A 7,601-nucleotide genomic window follows, 5' to 3' on the forward strand; every position below is an offset into this window, starting at 1 on the left:
GTCACACTGACAGCCAGTCAATTAGCCAGCCAATCAGTTGAGAGCCTGAGTGAAAAATGCAGGCTGGTGACTCGATGCTCGGTGGGGTTGAAAGTGTGCACACCTGCCGTGCGCTCAACAGCTCAGACCTGTCACCGTCAAGGTTTCATCTTCTGCAAAACACCAGAGAGGGAAGCTTTAGCGGTCGGCGGGAGGTGGACAAAATAACATGAACTTTTAATGAAGAAGAATTTGATTGCTCGGACAGCTCGACGGTTTTGCTGACTGATGCTCCTGCGGTTCAGCCTCCAGTGCCTCAGCCTCTGTGGGATTGCGGTAGTTGTCTCTTTGAAAACTCATACATCACTTTCTTGTTCCAGACAGGCCTCCTTACAGCTGAGAAATGCTGCTAACCGGCCTGCGACCAGACGTGATGTTGCTGTGCTGCTCAGTCCTCGTGTATCTGGGTTAGCTTAGTTTCGTCCCCTCCTGAGAGCCTTTCAACATCTTGACTCATTATGTTTTTATTAATGACACCATGAATGCAGTTTTTTACTCATGACTGCAAAAATATTTAAATTATGTCTCATAATTTTCTTGTTGCTCAGTTTTAAAAAGCAACAAACAGAGAAGAAGTGCAAAAGTTAATTGGACAAACATTACACCACATCATTTCAAAACAGATTGTAATGATTCCAAAATCTCATAAACACAAAATGTATTCACATAAATCACAGAAAACATATCAAATGTTTAAACTGAGTAAACGTACCATTTTAGTAAGAGCTCTTTTTGAATTTGACAGCAACATGTTTCTAAAAGTTGGGACGGGGCCATGTAATCTACTGCGCAGCATCCCTAATTCTTCTTTTAGCTGGTGGATCCCAGGACCTTTAAACAATTATTTAAAAAAAATAATCAACTATAATAACTTACATTATATTGAAGTGATAATTAAATTGTTTTATTGCACGTGTGAGGAATTACTAATGAAAAAATAATCCAATTGATCCTGAAAAAAAAAAACGGAGAAATTTTTTAAAACACAAAATCCTGAAGGCTTCAAGCTCGCCTGGTCAGAAAGATAGAGATGCTCTATTATAAGCGTTACGGTTTGGTTAATAACAAACCTTCTTCGGCCAGATATAGAGTTTGTGTGTGTGTATGTGTTCCTGTCTAGCTATCTTTGTGAGGACCGAACGCTGCATTCTACTATACTTGTGAGAACTAGCAGTCACTTGTGAGGACACACTCACCGGTCCTCACAAGTTTGAAGCCTTTTTGAGGCTCAAAATGTGGTTTTAGTGTCAGGGGTACAATTAGGTTTTGGTTAGGTTTAGGGTCAGGGTTAGGCATTCATTTTTAATGGTTAGGGTAAGGGGCTAGGGAAACCATTATGTCTCATTAAGATAGCTGAACGGGGTTGTGTGTCTGTGTGTGTGTGCGTGTGTGTTCCCTGGTATTTGATAGACTGTACGAGGATGACAGACTCACTCAATCCTGAGCACATGTGGCTAGCATAGCTTAGCACTCCTCCCTCTCATTCAAATATGGCCACTCCTGGCTCCAAAAACCAACATGGCATCTGCTCCGGTTAAAGCTTCAACTTCCCAGAACCTGTGACTATGTCCATCTTTTATATACAGTCAAGTATAACTGTGACTGTGTGTGTGTGTGTGTGCGTGTGTGTGCATATGTGTGCATGTGTGTGTGGTTTGGTGCCACTGAGCTGATAAGGCTGTAATAGCACTGATACAGTGAGGCGTATGAGACAAAACACAGTGACTCACACTGACAGATCTCTGTAACACACACACACACACACACGCACACGCACACACACGCACACACGCACACACACACACACACACACAAACACAAACACACACACACACGCACACACACGCACACACACACACGCACACACACTGTGAGCAGACAGCATGGCTAAATGTTGACACTCCATTATTTATTACATGACATATGTTCCTTCTGTACTGCTATCAGACGTGTTTTTATGTTGCTGTATCATAACTACATGTGTGTGTGTGTGTGTGTGTGTGTGTAGCTCTTGTACAATGTTCGTAAATGGGTGTAATGGGCTCCATATGGTGAAGTTGGAGTAGACTGTGTCTGAGAGAAATATCACCCCTGTCTCCACCTTTCACACACCGCTGAGTGGGTGAACACACACACACACACACACACACAGCTTCCTGTGGGGATAAAGATGCTGTTTCTCCAGACGGTGTTTTCATGTTAGTGCAGCGTGTTGTCAAATGGAAATGATTGGAAGGAAACACAAAATTAGCACAGGGTGGGGGCGGGAGGTGTGTGTGCGATGTGTAAGCAGAGCTGGTTGGTGCAGAGCAGAGACAGCAGGGAGAGCATCACCAGTCCTCACACAGGATACTGCTGACATGAAACTCCAATATTAGAGGTTTGAAAACTGTAACTTTGTTTTTTTCTCAGAGTGATGATGGACTCAGACCCGTGCTTCGAACATTTCCTGCTTCTAACATTAACTCTGCTTCGTGACATATCGACACACTCACAGGTGTCGTGATTGAGAGATAATCAATTCGATTCTCTTATCGAGTCTCATTGGCTCTGCTTTGAGAGTCACCTTATCTCTAAGCAGCTTTTCAAAGACATTATATATTATAGAGAGTCAGAATCTTTTTATACCACTGATCAGGACCTGGAAAGGCAGCTCAGTGTGAGCAGCCTGTCACCTGTGGCTAATGAATCTGTTTGATTCTAACAGCTTGATTAATGGCTCTCTCCAAAGTGCGCCACGAGGAAGTCGGAGCATCCCAACTTTTTCACGGTAGATTAAAGTGTGTTTGACTCCTTCAGATCTGTACATTGTGTCGTACTCGGCAGGTAGCAGAACTTCAGGTCAACATAGCAAATATAAGTTCAAAGTAATAAATGCAGTGGTCGTAAGTCGCTCGTCATGTGAACTGTTTGCATCAGCAGGTGAGTTTGTGTCCATCCCCACCTGCACACCTTCCCAGCACTTTATTATCATCACAGGGCTCCCAGTAAATATTCTAAATCAGATGCACTCACAGTGCCTCAGGTGCACATCTGACAGGGCGGTCGCAGCAGATGGCCCCGCCCCTCCCTGAGCCTGGTTCTGTTGGAGGTTTCTTCCTGTTAAAAGGGAGTTTTTCCTTCCCACTGTCGCCAAAGTGCTTGTTCACAGGGGGTCATATGATTGTTGGGTTTTTCTCTGTATGTATTATTGTAGGGTCGACCTTACAGTATAAAGCACCTGTTGTTGTGATTTGGTGCTGTGTAAATGAATTTAACTCGGTGTCCTCCGGGGCCATACGACCCTTGTCCAAACTCCAATTTACTTGATTTTCAATCACTGATTTATTCTCTAATTCTTTACTTTTGGTTTTACTCACTGGTTATGTTTAGGAAATGGATGCATTTCATTCTGCCTCACAGCATTAATCCTGCACATTAAAAAACATGAATCTCATCCACTGCCTTTAAATGTGAGGCCACAGAGTCTCTGACAACTGCCCATATGCAAAGTGCTGGGAGCCAAAGCATGATGGCAAAAGAAACATTATGCACGATCTGCAGACAGCAGCCACTTTAAAAAGCACACACGGGGAAAGATCCGTGCTGCATCGGTGGGAAGGATGGGAATACGCTGCGTCTCTGTTTAATGTTTGAGGAGCATTCAAAGCGGGTCACCTTGAGCTGAGTCTTGAACCAGATGGGAAACCAAATCTGGAAGTAATCTCCTGTGAGATGTTACATCTGCATTCTCTCGCTTGGAAAATGACACACAAACACAGAAAAGTGAAAAAATCACACAGTCCTGAGGGTGTCTGTGAGATGTGGCTTCTCATTAATGCTGTTATTTCAGAGTTCGCTTTCTGCATTTAAAACAACGAACAAAAGCCCCCATTCAGCACAGGAATTCCTACAAGCCACAGCTAATTGATTGTAATCTAGATAGGACCCACACAGCAATATTTCAGCTGGACGCTGGTACGCACAGCAGCATATAAAAAGGCTCCAAACATGGGAAAAGCCCTGTGTGGCTCCATGTGGGGCCTCAGCACGAGTCCAGGCCCCACATGGAGCATATCAACACTATCGGCTTCGCATTGGCGTGATTAGCATTAAATGCTGGAGCTGGAAGAGCAGATCATCAGTGTTTTTGTGCCTCATGCAAGAATCATATATATTCCTGTGAGTTGGCCCGTCAGGGGTGCGCTCCCTTCACGAGAAGCTGCAGATCCATGAGATCAGATCACCAACTAGGATGAAGAACATGAAATTTCAGTGTCCAACAAAAAAATCACAGCGTCAGGTTTAATAAAGAAGACCTGAAGCAATCGGAAAATCTCCAAAGGCCGACTGTCAGTGACGAGTCCTCAGAGCTGAGCTGTCACACCAGAAAAGGTCTCATTAAAAAAACTGGAGCCGATTAATACGAGGAGCACAGCACGCGAGGAAAGCAGGACACGACAGAATCCACTGTCACTGTCGGCTTTTAATCTTGAAAATCAAAGTTCATCAACAGCAGATTCTTTCTCTGGATTCTTTAACTGCGTCGTGTGTTTGAGATGCGGTTTGGCTGCAGCCTCTCTCTAGTGTCAGCGAATGAGATTAGAAAATCGGCGTGAACGATTGGTCCTGGGGCGTCTCTCTCCTGACCTTCGGTCTTATTACTGTTTTCGATCGGGTCCTGTTATCGTCCGTTGGATTATCTTCCTGCTTTCAGTTATTCTGCTTTCTGTGTGCCTGACTGGCAAATCTCTCACTCTGTGTTTGGGATTTTGGACTTCCTGTTTTATTTTGGTAACACCTTTGTGCTTTGTTTTCAGTTTGAAATCCTCGTGTGTGTCTTTAAGCTTCAGTTTGTCCTTCGTTGGAGTGTCTGCCTGGCACCACATGGACGTTGGCTGCAATCTTAAATAAAGATCAGCTGTTTGTTTTTTTCCTGAGAGTGTGCGTTCCTGCTCCAGCTGTGCCACTCTGCTTTTAGTTTGTGTGTTAATGAGCACATGAACAGTTTGAAGATGAGCTAGAAAAAAAGTCTGCAAAACTTGGTGCTGCTGGCATCTTCATGGAGCAACATCTGCCCACATCTGCTTCCAGTGTTTGATGATGATTTTGCAGCTGATGCTTCCTCCCCCAGTCCAAATATGAGGTTCTCATGGCTTTAAAAAATATCTGAGAGCTTTGGGAACAAAACAAAGATAAAACACTGTCATCGTTTTAAAGGAAAGAAACTGCCAGCAAGACTTTTTTTAGCAGAATTTATTTACTGAAGTGAACCAGCTGAGCAGTTTTAACATCATACAGTTCAGCCTTAAGGCTGCGAGAGCTGCTGTCTCAAGTGATCTGTGCGAACTACAAACCAGTGAGCTGTGCAGTTCATTCAACAGCTGAACTGGGACGAAAGACGAAACGTCTGCAGAGAGTAATTATCTGAAAATAAAGAAAAATGTATGGAAGTTGGACCTGTGGCATCAGGGAAGAGCAAAGGGCAGGTGAAGAGATCAAACACTGCAAATGGAGCAAACGAGACACTTTAACAGGACGTGGAAGGATCATCATCATCATCATCTTCTTATCTGTCTGTTCCAGCCGGCAGCCAAAGATAACAACATGAAGGATTTGACTTTCACCTGATCACAGCCCATTTTTAGTTTAAGCAGCAAAGATGAAAGTCCTTGGTGTATGAATACGTTTAAAAACACATATAATGAGTCTTTATTTGGTTAGTGGATCCTTTCGCTTTGTGGTCACCTGAGCAGAGGTCATCGTTGTTGTTGGAAGCAGAGCGAGGCTGCAGGGCTGCCTTCAGTCCCCAGACTGAAAACAGGGAAATAAAATTAATTCTCTCGGTTTCATTCGCTTTGTCCTCGTTGCCTCGTTTATGACAATATTACCCAGCAAGAGCTTTTGTAAATGGGAATCTGAGAAATATCGATTGTTGAAACACTGCTGGATATAAACCTGATTCACATCCACAGCCACGCCAATTTATTCCACAAATACATAAATTGTGTATGCAATATATGTTCGCACAGTCAGTTCTTATTATTCACTGGTGTCCTGCCTCCTTCCTGTGAGTCCTCTCAGTCTACACATTACAAAGGCTGGCTCAATCATCAGGCCATAAAACTCTGTTAGGAAATATCTCTGACGAGCCTGTGTGCACATGAAGTGCCAAAGCTCACATGACAAGCAGAAGCTACGGATTACAAACTGACAGCACAGTCTGCAGCTCAGAGAAGCTCTCAGCTGATGTAGCAGCGCACTGTGAGATCCACAAAATCCCAAACCTGTTTTCCTCTGGCTGTAACCCCTCTGATCAGATTTAGACTCCACATTTTGAAGCTTCAGTTTTGGTACAGACTTCTTGGACGGTCAGTGACCTCACAGCATATTATTGGTCACATGATGTTGTTAAAAATGATCCAACAGCACAAACACGGGGCTGAACTGTAAGTGACACAAACAGTTCAGCGTGCAGACAGCTAGCAGCTACAGCTGCATGTGTCACCATCCACCTGTGAGTCAAAGAGGCCACGCCCCTAATAATTGATAAACTTAATCCAGGTGAGTTACAGAAACATCCTCGTCCCATACAGGTAAACATGTTTATTTCTGCTATAAAGATTTAACATGGGAGTCTACAGGGACTGACTCACTGCTGCCTCTGCTGGACGTCAGAGGAACTGCAGGTTCAAGAGCTTCAGTGTTGGCTTAATGTTTCAGCTCAGAAGTCGACACTAAGCTGAAGAAGCGTTTCGCTAACCACCAAAAAACCCAAACAAAACAACAAAAACCATGTTTGCGTTGCTGAATAGTTCCTAAGAAATAATCGACAGTATTCTTTCCTTTACGCTTCTGCTGCTAATAAAAATATATTTTCTTAAATATCAAATCTTTGTGGCAGTTGGTGTCGTGCTGCTATCTTTAGGAGTTAATACTCCAGGAAAAAGCTGACAGTGAGGAAGGAGTTTTTCAGAAAATAAAGACTTTGGGAATAGTTTGGACTCGCAGACTTGGGATTAAGCTGTGCAGCTACTTGTTAAGCTTTTTGAAGAAGCTGTACAGTAACATGGAGGTAATTCTGATGGGTATTAGCCCTCTGTTTTTATTGGTCCTACCTATCTCAAAGCAGCTCCAGTTGACACACGGGGCAGCAGATAATAACTGCATTTTGATTTTGAGGAGCACTCTTCTTTTCAAATGGACAGTTTTTGCAGTGTAAGCAGCCGTGGCTGATAAAAACAGTGAAGCCTTCCACACATTATCCTGTCCCTGACACAGCAGGAGCAGAAAACCGATTCAGCTCCCTCTGATTCTCTCATCTCTCCCTCCCAACGCTGAATGAAACTCCAGAATCACCTCAAAACTATCCAAAGATCAGATCTGAGGTACTACACTGGGTTACCTTCATTACGATCTCAGTTCTCTGCTGCGTAGTAAAACTGTGATTTTAGGCCTGAATCTGGATCCAGCTTCAGCTTCCTGAAGCCTCCAGCCACACCCGTGAAAGGAGAACACATGAACCTCAAGCAAACATGTCGATCAACCCAGGACTCCTGGCAGAGTTGTGGGAACGCTCTTTT

This window comes from Perissodus microlepis, chromosome 1 (assembly GCF_051167445.1).
Source record: "Perissodus microlepis isolate ML-2025 ecotype Zambia chromosome 1, ASM5116744v1, whole genome shotgun sequence".
NCBI classification, from domain to species: domain Eukaryota; kingdom Metazoa; phylum Chordata; class Actinopteri; order Cichliformes; family Cichlidae; genus Perissodus; species Perissodus microlepis.